The sequence below is a fragment of the Ambystoma mexicanum genome, chromosome 1p, assembly GCF_040938575.1.
Source record: "Ambystoma mexicanum isolate Mex_15411 chromosome 1p, UKY_AmexF1_1, whole genome shotgun sequence".
Taxonomy (NCBI): domain Eukaryota; kingdom Metazoa; phylum Chordata; class Amphibia; order Caudata; family Ambystomatidae; genus Ambystoma; species Ambystoma mexicanum.
This window is the reverse complement of record NC_090921.1, coordinates 1,252,728,956-1,252,741,803: the sequence shown is the minus strand read 5'-3', so window position 1 is coordinate 1,252,741,803 and position 12,848 is coordinate 1,252,728,956.

Sequence of the window (12,848 nt, the reverse complement as noted above, 5' to 3'; positions counted from 1 at the left end):
GCAGACTTCCTGGCCTAAGGTATCCCTTTCCTGACTAAGAGCCTGCATCTGTGCCGCCAGGTCGTCCCTTTGCCTTTGGAAGGCACCAGCTTTCTGGCGCTCCTGGTCAAACTCTGCCTGGGTATCCAGGTCTTTCATAATCAGTGTATTGCTCTCTGACTTCCCCCTATCTAGGTGGCTTTGCAGGGTGACTACCTGCTCAGCACATGCCCTATTGAAGTCTAACTGTTGCTCCAGCTTTTTCTGGCTCTGCAGTAGGGAGTCCAAACCTTCTTGGTACTCCTTCTGCAAGGCCAGACATCTGGTATCCTGGTCCGCCTTTTCCTGTTGCAGCACATCCATATCCTCCTTTATTTTAGTGATGTACCGTCTGCTGTAATTTTCTGACTCCTGGCTCCTGAGCAGCCTCTGCTCAGAAGAGTCCAGATCAGATTGGGCCTTCTGTAATGCCAGCAGTTGCCTACTCGCCAGATCTTGGCCTTCAGCACATTTGTCCTGCATGGCTCCCATATGTAAATATAAATATGTTGCTACCCTGGCAATCTTGTTGTGCTCATCCTTGGCCTTAGGGGCCATGTATAGTTCACTCAGGGCCACATGTAGGGGACCCTGATCTCCCCATGTATCTGACCCTGTTTCAGTGACCTGTTGCGTGATTGCCTGCAACCAGACCGTTTGGTCCTGATGAGTCCACTCACCTCTCACAAATAGCTTATGTAAGAAGTGCTCTCTGGCTATTTTGATGTCTACCAGTGTCGTCATTCTGGAATTTGAGTTCCTTCCTGACTTACAGAAGTTTGTATTTTATTTTTGCAAAACAGACCGTTTCCTTAGAGCTTTCCTTTGAGGAGTGCTTCACAGCGTAACACAGCGTGGTGATCCGACCGGATGTATGTCTCCTGTCAGTTAGCACACTGTATTAATCTGCACAAGTGATAAATCTAACCCAGACTTCTGGCTCGAGCCCCCACTTTTTAAGAGGATTCAATCCAGCACTAAAGCTAAGTCAATGCCTAGTCTGGGATACTGAGTGGAAACCCTTATTGATATATCTTTATGTCCAGTTCATGAGTTCTGGATGACTACCCCTATATAACACCCCTCTCTTGGGACCCCCCTGACCCCACTGAGCCAAGAAGTAGTTCTATTTTGCAAGTTTAAACGGTTTATTTGAGAATGTAAACAATATATATATATATCACACTTTATAATAAATTAATAATTAATACCACACTTCAGAACATGAGCAGTTAACAACAATGGGTAATGTTCTACTAATAAACTGACTTGATTACCCAGGAGTAGGTAGCATGCTTGGGAATAGGAACAGAAGAATAAGGTGGTAGAGAATGCTTTATCTAGTTTCAGATGGATGCAATGTTGAATGAAAATGCAATACAGAAAATACTCAATATGATTTCAACAAAACAATGTAATCACTTTTCTCTGGCAATCCACTCCCCCCCTTATGCAATGTAAGGAAATGAAGAGGAGAGCACACAGTTCTTAGAAATGCAATCAAATGTAATTCAGTTCACCCCAGCAAGCTTAGACTACAGAAGTTTGAAACACAAGCCCAACATGCTTTTATATGTACTGGCAATGAAGTGATGAATATGCTGAAAATGGTTTTAATTCCCTTTAGGAGGTTCAGGGTGAGTGAAATATACTTGGGATGAGTTCAGGCTCACTTTAGCAAGGATCTAGGAGTAACTAGCAGGTTAAACACATTTTTGGCAAAGCAAAGCAAGGAAGCTGCTGTTTTCACACGTGGCTGGATTTTTAACCAAATCGCAAATTGCGTTAAAATTCGCGAATGCGTGAATCATGATTACGGGAAAAATATAAGTATTAGCAAGTCTGCTCTAAGCATGTTGAAAAGCTGAGATTCTAAGCTTTCAGAGGAAAGTTAAACCAAGTTCCTAGCCCAAACGGTTCCAGAGATACGGACTATTAAATAAAGGTAGTTTTTCGGATTTGAAATTTTAAAAGTTCAAAGCGACAGGTTACAGCTTGCAGCTAGAAAATGACAGGTGACACCTTTGCAAAATAACAAGTGACAAATTCTAGGAGGCAGTTCTGGTTAGATTAAAATAGTTTGGATTAGATTATTTTAACTAAGAGATTGGTTCTGCACAGTTCTGCTAGGTACTCACAATAGATTTTTGAAATAAGCCTTGCCACGGATCTGGTCAGGTTTAGACTGGACTCCGGTTCTGGTCTCGGCACTTCACAGTGATCTGGGTCAGCTCTCTGGTTCTGCTAACAGCGGTCCGGGTCACTCTGGATCTCTGGCCTCTGGTTCTGGATACTGCTCTGCTTTCTCTGGGTACAGCACTGCTTCTGGATCTTTCTGGCACAGGGTTTCAGGCCAGAATCAACACCTGGGTCCGGCTGTGAATAGTCTGCAAAAGATTTTTGGGCCTGCTGACAAATACTTTTGCTTGCAGTGGGCCTTCTTGGTTCAAAGTTCTGTAGTCTCTGTTTAGCTTTGAAGTCTAAGTGTAGGATCTCTGGATGTGAAGTCGTCGGTCAGCATGCTCCGCAGCAAATGGAATTGAATGTCTCTACCTGTCCCAGCAGTCTCTTTTTATGTGTTTTGAAAGTGGGTGGAGAGGCTAGCTTTCTAGGCCCAACCCCTTCAGAGTTCTGATAGGTTCGAGAATTCTTTGCGTTCTCACTGGAGAACAGGATTGTGTGTCAGAATGATGTCATTTAATGGCTTGCAGAAAGGACACTCCCCTGTCAAATTACACACAAATCTATATTTGACCTAAAGACATATTTCATAGATACACAGTGGTTTGAAATTACATGCACCCATCACGGATCACATGAGGTATGCTCTGTTCAAACTCTGATGTTTCTAAGAGCTCGCATTCAGAACTGGCAACATTTTGCGTTTTTTAACTGGTTTTGCAACAATGGTTTTTCATTAAAAATTATACACGGCCTGTCCATACATACTCCAGTAAATTCCCATGTCTCTAGCTTAAACACAGAGTCTGTGGTGTCAATAAATAGCAGGGTTTTGCCCCAGAACATCACACAAATTCCCAACGCGTCTTAAAACGTGCACCGAAAAATCACAAGAATTATGGTATCATTTAAATAATTTTGACAAGTCCGCACTGTGAGTTATACACCTTTCTTAGAATCATATTCTGGCCAACAGGGGTGTGTCTTTTCAGGTCACATGGTATAGAAACCAGTTTATCCAGTTTCTGCCAAGCTCAGAGACCCTGCCCCTCCCAGCTTCTGCCAAGAGGAAGCTGTTTTACGGTCCCCCCAATAAACTATCTGCCTGGGCCCTTTCTTTAGTTTCTTGCAATCCCCTGGTAATTCAATCAGAGAGTGTGTGACCTCCTTTTGGCAGGAGCAACAGAATGCAGCCAGGCCTGGGAATGCATTTGTTGGGCAAGCCCCCACTCCTGTCGGGGGTAGCTGTCTGGCAGAATTCCAGTTGCCTTAAGCCAGGTTTCAGGTAAAATGTCACTTTTTGTTCCCCACTTTAAGTCAAGACAATTTTTACATATGCAGCTAGAATGCTGATTCTAAGTTCAAAACTATGACATTTTAACAGTTACAAACTATGTGACATTCAAAAGTAGGTCACTCAGTTAATTTAAACATTTTCGATTTTTGGTAGTTTTAAATCCAGTTTCAGTTAGGCTGCTGCAGACCTGCAGACATCAGCCAGTCTTGTTATGAACATTGTTTTGGGGCTCTTCAACTTCCCAGATTTAGTATGCACACATACTTCATTCTGCCAGATGTCCGCTGGTGTTCAGTGAGATTTTTGGATGTGTTGCAATGTTTGAAAATAGGCATTTTGAGCTGGCATTCAGAGAAACAAAAGGTGATTTTAAAGTGTGGTTTTTCCTTTGGCACACATTTCACTCATGGCACCCCGGCCCATCCTGCTCGCACTGGTGGGTGGCAAGTTAGGCAACCATTTTAGTGTGCACAAACTGCGTGGTTCTCCTGGATTTTGGCGCACATGTGGGCTTTTTGGCCATCTTGGATTTTCTAACCCCACAGCACCAAATGTTGCAGCATGATAGCTCAAACGTGGGTCAGGACACCCAACAAGATGCTGCTGCTAATGATGTTCCTTTTGTCTCCTTGCAGGTTCTGCTTCTCCGAGGTTCGAGGCAATAGCTGGACACGGTGAGCGTCACGTTGCAAGCTGCAAAGTAACACGAAGCATGTTCTGCAGTCAGGGTGTGGTTTATATAGCCCAGGTAAAGTAGTACCAGGGAAAGTAGTTCCAGGCCTGCCACACCCAAAACACTAGACCGCATAGCTTGGTTCTCAGGGTACCAAGCTATGTGGATGCCTCCATGTTGGCTGACAATACAATAAAGTAGTTCCCAAGCACATTGTTGTTCATGGTGTATGAGCCTGGCCCCTGAGGGCTTTTGAAGAGGATGCCAGTCTCTAGAGGCACGATTCCTGACTCCACCTGGCCAATGGGTTTGCCAGAGGGGGTTTTGGGTGAGGGTCGTGACAGTTTCTCACCTGAGGGTTTCCCTCTATCTATTGTCACACAATCAAGCCTCAGGCATTTTACTCAGAATTACTTAAATGTATATAGTTTGCCAAGTGTCTAACTTGCCCTTCAACCAAGCTAAACTTAACCCTTGTGAGTTGCTAACCCTGGGAGATGCTGGTGTTCCGCTTATCTAGGGTGAGGGGATAGTATGAGAAACTTGCCCTGTCTCTAAACTTCCTGAGTCGAATTAAGGAATCAATCACTTTTTACTTGAATTTAAAAGACACATGTCAATAAAGGCCAAGATCATGTGTCATCTGCCTACCCAAATATCATTTTAAATTTGATTCACTTTCTTTGTTATGCGGATGTCTAAAATACAAAAAAGTTACCAATTTGTGTACATACTCATGCCAAAATATAAGACTACACAAAAGACCGAGGTTATTTGATGTTCAACCCCAACACTAGACTAGAGTCTTATATATTTCAGACTCTTTTCATAGTGCTGTTGGAAAGTGTTACCATCTTATCTTACAATATGGAAAAGATCAATCATCGACCTTTGACCTTTCCCATGGTCGATTTCGTTCTCAAGGCTGGATTAGGCCTAATTGTTGTTGCACAAGAAATTCCCTAACACTGTTCCTCTGATCAGTTGAGTTAGTACTTCTCTGGTGATCTTACTCAGAACTTCATTCGCACGTGACCTTCCAATGTTAGTATCTCTACTGGTAAACTGTGCCCCTGTGATAAGCTCTTAAGCCTAATTCCAACTACTCAGTCATTTAGAGATTTTAAGAAAGGGCTGTATTTACACCATCCCAAACCCTGTGGACCACTTCCTTCTTACCTCTCCTAGAAAATAATGATTTTCCTTGCAGTTGTATTCTTATATCCACTCTTTCTGCACAATCCAGGAACTCTGTTGTAACCTGAAAGACAGACAAAAGAACTGAAAACACTATCTTACTCAGAGAATGATTAATAATCAAATATCAGAACCCAGACTTAGCTATCTCACTAACTATATTATAGCTTAGTGGCTGTGAGACATTCTGAGATTTTCGTTTGTATTTTTCTTGAACTTTTATAGCACTTGACACCTGAGCACTGAACAAAGTAACCAGTGGTACAATTAGATGACCATGTCAAAACAAAGCCAATAGATTAGTAGAAGAGAAAGTGGGTTTTAAGACAGAGCGGAAGTAGGATATGGAGCGCAAAGAGAGAGGAAGAGAGTTCCATTTTACTTGAGTAAGCAGAGAAAATGAGTGGAAACGGTTAGGTGCACAAGGAGCACAGGGGACAACTAAGAGAAAAAAAAGCTTGGGAGCAGAGCGAACGGGCTGGAGAACAAAATGAGACTCAAGAAAAAAGATTTGGAGGAGCAAGGCCATAGAGGCATTTAAAAACAACACAGGAAGTTGAAAAGTAAGCAGTAAAGTAATGTAAAAGTTTCAAAAGACAGCCAGCGTAGATAGCGCAGAGCAGAAGTGTTAGAGTCGCAAAGGGGGAAAAAGTTCAAAGTACCCAAATTGATTAATTATATATAGAGCTAAGGGGAGCAAGGTGAGAGGCTAGAAGACCAACAAAGAAAGAAGAGCAATAGAACAGTCTGGAGAAAACAAGTGAGATTATAAGGAGTTTGGTGGAGGAAGAAGTAAGTAACTGAAGCGCTTTTTGAACATTGAATACTTGCTAGCGAAAGAAGCGCGAGATAGAGGAGATGAGAGCAGAAAAGGAAAGTGAAGAATCGAGGATGAAACAAAGATTACAGGTTGTGGGAGAGATAGAAAGGGTAGAGGGTGGGAAAGAAACTGAGGAAGGAGGAAGAGGAGAGGAATAGTAGAAGCTGGGAAGAAAAGTGCCTCAGTTTTCGAGGAAATGAGATGGAGATAGTCAGAGGACATCCATGATTGAATGTCGAGAAGACAGACAGAAAAGTAAAGAGTGAATAGAATCTGTAAAAGAAGTGAAAGATAGATAGATTTGTGAGTTAGCAGTGTAGAGGTGGTTAGAAAAGCCAAAAACATAAAGATGCAATAATGGAGCCAACAGGAGAGGTGTGGAGAGAAAAAAAGAGAGGGCCAAGAACCGATCCTTGAGGGATACTGTGTAGGAGGGACAAAGTGGAGGAAGGATGACCAGGCAAGGAAACAGAGGAGGTGTGTCCTGAGAGGTAAGAATGCAACCAGTTGTGAACCAAGGCAGAGAAGCCACGTTCATAAAGAGAAGAGAGAGGAATTGTGTGGCCTACCATTTCAAATGAGACGAGAGATCTTGAAGAACCAGAAGAGAGGAGAGTTTTGAATTCTGAGATATGAGAAGTGTGTTAGTGACAGACAAAAGAGCAGTTTCTGTGGAGTGACGTTGTGCAAAAAAAGAATGGAATGGAGGTTTGAAAAGAGTGCAAATTAATAGAAGGGGAACCTTGGTTTGGTAGTAAAACAGGTAATCTCAAAAACATGAGAGACCACATGCTGCATTAGCGAGCATGTCCTGTTTTCATTGTCTTACTTTATTGACTGATTACCTGCAAAGTCTTCAATTCGCTATTAGGGAACAAAACCATATAGTTGCCTCATTGAAGACTGCTTCTGGTTACAGTGTCCCTGTCCTCTGACATTGCACCTGCCCATAACAACCACTGTGTGATATCCACTGCTCAGCTTGTCACTTCACTTTGTCCCTTTGTTTCAAAACATGTGCCACCTAGGCCGGCACAGATCTATTTTGTAGCCAGCACATTTTCCATTCCATGTCTCACTCCCCCACCCTAAAATACAAAACAGGTTTCCAAACAACAATCAGTTCAAGTCTCTTGACTTTTAAAATAATTCCAATTCAACTTCTTAATCATTCAGGCTTTTCAATAGTTCACAAAGATTCCGTTTGTCTCTCTCTGTATTCCTCATGCACATGTAACTGTGCCAGAATGCAAGCTTCTTCACATTTGCTTTCCTTGGTTCTTTTCATATAGGGGTCACTCGGTCTAGGTGCAGTTGGTGGACCACATGGTCCACCCATTACAGGTCACGCAACTGATTTCCCGTGGCACTTTGATATACTTCTGTATTCTTCAGATATATCAATCAACACTGCTTTCAGATTCTCCTTGGCATTATGTTGGCTTTGCCACAATGTGTATTTCACATAGCTCATTCTGTGATGTTCACCTTTTTACACCACCTTGCTTTTACTTTGCTCATAAGTGTTCATAACTTGCTTTATTCTTGTACTGTTTTAACATAGGCTCATCAAACCTCTCAGTTAGTTCGGTACTTAAAATACTCTTTCTCTGGCATTCAGTACTGCTTGTAGCACTCTCAGGAATACTTATAATCCTTTTCAGCTTTATCCAGTATTCAATAATGCTCGTAGCACTATTAAAAGTACTTATGCCAATTTGCAGCTTGTTCAGCATTCAACAACATTGGATTTAATCTTCCATAGCAATTGTAATGATTCTTAGTTTGTTTACTATGCCAATATGCCTCTCTCCAGCCCTGGAACGCCATGATATGAATGTTCCGTTTTCTTATAGTCGTCGGTCTGTTATTGCACCTCCTGACATCCTGATCTGACTTCTCTGCTTCTTTCCTCTCCACATGTTCCTCGCATGAGCTTCTGCGAACAGCACTCGCCTTCCTCGGTTTCAGCTTTGTGTAGCCCCACGATTCCCTAGTGGAGGCTACTAGTAGCCTGTGGCAGTTGGGAGCCGTCAGTGTCCCAAAGCTCCTGCTGCTGACACTGGTAAAAGGGGACAGCCAGCTTCTTGACACTCACCTGGACTGCACTTGCCCCAGAGTCCTTTCTGCACCTCTGCTCAACCCGGCTACAATCCTGGCGTTTCTTTTCCAGTCTGCTCTGCCTATGCATGCTGCATTTCTTCCTAGATAGCTCACCCCAGGACAGTTTTCTCCATTGTGGTTCTCTTTAGCTGCTGGCAAGTCACTCATGTTATACACCTGGGACCTTCTAAGTGGTTTAAGGTGTAAGTTCTTCTCTTTAGTTGCCTGACCACAAATAAGCCAGTTTGTGGGACATTCCTGACTTTTACAACAGCACTCCTCCACAGCCCACTTCCTCGTCCCAGTAGCAAAGTGGTGTGAATGAATGGAAGTGTGCATTACTCCCAGTTGCTTCTACCTCATCCCAGTCTTAAATGGAAATGGCTGTGGGACAGTTTGGGTTGCAGAAAGGGCCAAAGACTGTTATTATCCTATAAAGGCAGGGGGACTATAGGGTTCCGTTTTACAAGGGAAAGAGGGATACCATTGCTCAACCAAAATCATTTCTCCCCACTCCACAAGTTCCCTCCACCCAGGTGATCCTCCCGCACATCTCCACCCACAGGGTCGGGATTCACGAGTGATGGCCTTTCCCTGGCCATCTGAGAGGAGGACCATAGGAGAGTAGAAGTGAGAATGCCCTCAGGTCCTCACATACAATTCCCCTATGCGGGTTGGACTGAGATGTTTCACATGGAAACCGGGAGAGAAAGTCAACGTTTCCTCGATCTCAACCCTTCCTGTATTCCACTATGAACAAGGAGGGCTGAAGTTCCAGGAACCACTGCAAACCTCTGGAATTGGACTCCTTTCTTTGACTAATCCACACTAAAGCAGAATGGTCAGTGATTAGTCTAAATTTGCGCCATAGTAGGTCATTTTTGAGATGGGAGCATAGCCCAATTAATGTCCAGTGCCTCAATTTCTATAACTGAGTAGTTATTTTCCTTAGAAAATAGCTACGTGCAAATGTATTTATTTATTTGGATTTATAAAGCGCCCAGCGGCCCAGAGGCATCGAGACGCTGTAACAGAATATTCACTTGATGCATGTTAGACATTTGTTAGAAAGGAGACATTCAATGACAGTGTTGACAATTGTTCCGGGGTTACAAAGGAACAAAGATGGCATCAGTGCTGTGTAGTCATGGTTTAATTGAACAGCTTAGTTTTTAGTGCTTTTCTAAAAATTGTGAGGGATTCTTCATTTCTTAAACTGAGCAGAAGCGAGTTCCAATCTTTAGGGGCTAGTACTTCAAAGCTGGTTCCGCCAGCTTTAACTCTGTTGAATGTTGGGGCTGCGAGTCAGTGTTAATATTGGTCATGTATCGGCCTATGGGCAGGAGCCTGGTGTATTCTTTCCGCTAGATAGGCTGGGGCGGTCTGGGCAAGGCATCTGTGCGTGATTGTGAGGGCTTTGAATGTTATGCGCTCTTTGACCGGGAGCCAGTGGGCATCCTTCCTTGCCTGGGAGATGTGCTCTCTCCAGGGAATGCTGAGGGCAGATCTAAGGGCACTGTTTTGTTCAGTTTGCAGTTTGTTAATGTTATTTGCGGACGTGCCAAGGAGTAAGATGTTGCAGTAATCCAGTTTTGCGCCGATAGTGGCTCTTGCGATGTTGAGGCAGTTTTCTGGAGATAAGTAGGGTTTCACAGCATTTATGATTTTAGAAGTGAGAGCTGCTGATGATGATATGGCGTTGACTTGCCTATCCATTGATCGAGTGGAGTCCATGTAGACCCCAAGGGTTTTCACTGCAGCCGAGGTAGTAATGACAGTGTTCTCTATGTTGAAGGAGCTGTATTTGTCATCCAGTTTTTTAGGGATTCTTTGGGTCCTACAAGTAGTATTTCTGTTTTTTCCCCATTTAGACATAGGCCATTGGCTGCCATCCAGGCTTGGATGCATGCATGTGTGTCTTGGAGGGTGTTAAGGTCCTGCTCATAGTTCCCTGTTAGCGAGAGAAGCATGTGTGTGTCGTCGGCATAGTTGGTAAAGGCTATGCCGAAATCTTCTAGGTCGCTGAATAAGAGAAGAGTGAATAGATTATAGAAAGTAGGGGAGGTGCACGAGCCCTATGGGACTCCACAACCGATGGGCGATGGAAAGGCAGATGCATGATCAGAAAAGACTCATGACTCGACCATCCAGGAATGATGTGATCCAGACAATAGCTTCTTGGGAGTAATGGGCTGTTTCAGTAAGATGTTTACATAGGATCTTGTGGTCAACGAAGTCAAAGGCCACTGAGAGATCTAAGAGTAGGAGGAGTGAGGACTTGCCTTTGTTCATGGTCAGTTGGTTCTTGAGGTGAGGTAGGGCTGTCTCTGTGCCATGCCGAGGGCGGAAGCCAGATTGTCTTTTTCCCAAGATGTTGCGCGCTTCTAGGTAGGCCTGGATCTGAAGATATTCAGCCTTGCCTAGAATTTTCAGAAGGAATGGCACAGTGGTGATTGGACGGTAGTTGTTAGGGGTGTCTGGGTCAAGGGTAGTTTTTTTAGAAGAGGCCGAACCCAGGCTTCCTTAAGGGTGAGCGGGACAGTGCTAGTGGCGAAGGAGGCGTTAATGAAGGTGGTGACAAATGGGGCTAGGGCTGTAGCACAGTCTTTGACTAAGTTGGCTGGGCAGATGTCTCCTTTACATAATGAAGGTTTGGTCTGCTTCATGATAAGGAGGACTTCAGGGATTGTTACATCCCTAAAAGCGATAAAAGCGAATGGTTTGAGTGTGTATTTACTGTGAGGAGTATCTCCAGCTGGCTGGTTGACTGAGGGTTTAGATGGTGGAGAGTTGGTTTAAGGCAGTTTGTCAAATTGAATTTTAATTTTGTTCTGGAGTGTTTTCATTTTGTATAACATAGTATGTTGGATATTCTTACACAATGCTTCGTTTTTCTCAGTAGGTTGTGTTGAGGTGGGAGGGATTGTCAGTTCATTGTAGATGGCGAATAGCTCTTTGGATTGTGAGTTGGCTTTCTCAATTCTAGAGTTGTAAGTGGCAGCTTTGGCTTTTGGGATGGCCTTTTTATATTGTTTGGCGACTTTAAGGTATGTGTGTTTTGTGGTGGTGGAGGGATTAGTTTGCCAGGAGGTGAGAGATGCTCATTTTGTGGTTCGGGCATCTTGGAGTTCTTTAGTGAACCAAGAGTTAGCATGGAGTGAAGGTTTGGCTTTTTTCTTTTCTAGTGGGGCTACAGTGTCCAGTACATTTTTAAGAGTGGTGTTGTAGATCTCGAATAGTGTGCTTGGGTCGTTAGATGTGGGACGGGCTAGTGTAGAGGTTTCGAGGAGGGGCAGTATCCTGTCTGCAGTAAGCAGTTTTTTGGATCTTGCCATCGTTGCTGGCGCTGGTGGGTTTGGGTTTCTTCCTGATTTTAAGGGTATGAAGAAGTGTAATAGCTGGTGGTCAGTCCATGGGCGAGGGTTGTTAGAGCTGATGTCGGCTGCACAGTTGTGGTCCGCAATCCAGTCTAATATACCACCTTTTATGTGGGTCGGGTCGTTCACTAGTTGGGTGAATCCTATGTTTTGGAGGGCTTTAGTGAGGGTTTTGCTTTTCTTGTCTTTTGGATCTTTGAAACCCAAGTTGAGGTCTCCTAGTAGGATGACTCTTGAATTTGTTTTAAGGTTGTCCCCTAAGATGTGAATAATGTTAGATTGGAATTCGAGAGTTTGGCCTGGTGGCCGGTAGATGATGTGTATTGTTATGGTGTCATTAGGTGAAGGAGATATTTTAGCTGATAGCGTCAAAACTGTCCACCTCAGTGGTCTTTAGTTGCCTAGCGTTGAGGGTTTCCTTGATAATTAGGGCAATACCTCCTCCTTTGCTCCAGGTTCTATCTTGGCGAAGGATGATGTACCCTGGTGGTAATGTTAGGCAGATGGCTGGACCGGAAGCTTCATGTAGCCAGGTCTCGGTGATGGCTAGTATGTCCAGGTCCAAATCCGTAAAGAGATCATGAATCACAGCGGCATGTGTTGGCAGTTAGCGAGCGTTGATAAGAGCACATTGGAACTGTGTTTTCTGGGTGTTCCCTGATTTGGTTGTTGCATCAATGCTCTTAAGAGTGTTGGTATTACTGGACATTTTAGACTTATGGGTAGCAGTTCTTGACGGTTGGTAAGGGGACTGCTTTACAGGGTGCATCCTAGTGGGGGGCTGAGAGATGGGGAGAGCGGCAGCCTAGCCTCTGATTTCTCAGGTGGAGAGGCATAGGGTGCGTGAGAGTTTGTGTGTTGTGGGTTAGTTTGGGCAGAATGCTGGCATGGTTAGGTGAGGTGCTATGGGGGGGCAATTTCAGACTTAGGTTGGGACTGCCTAAAGGTAGTGCCAGTAGGAAAGGTGTAGGGGGTACATTGTAGGCACCTGAGAGGGTAGGTGCCATGTTTGAGAGAGGGAGTTTCTAGGCAGAGTATGGTGATTCAAGCAGTGAGCCTGGAGTAGAAGGTGCAACTAATCAATAGTGGGCTATTTGCAGGGTGCATAGAGTAAGTTGCTGACTAATCACAAGGTGAAACACATCAATAATGGGCTATTCGCAGGTGCACAAAGTCAGTTGC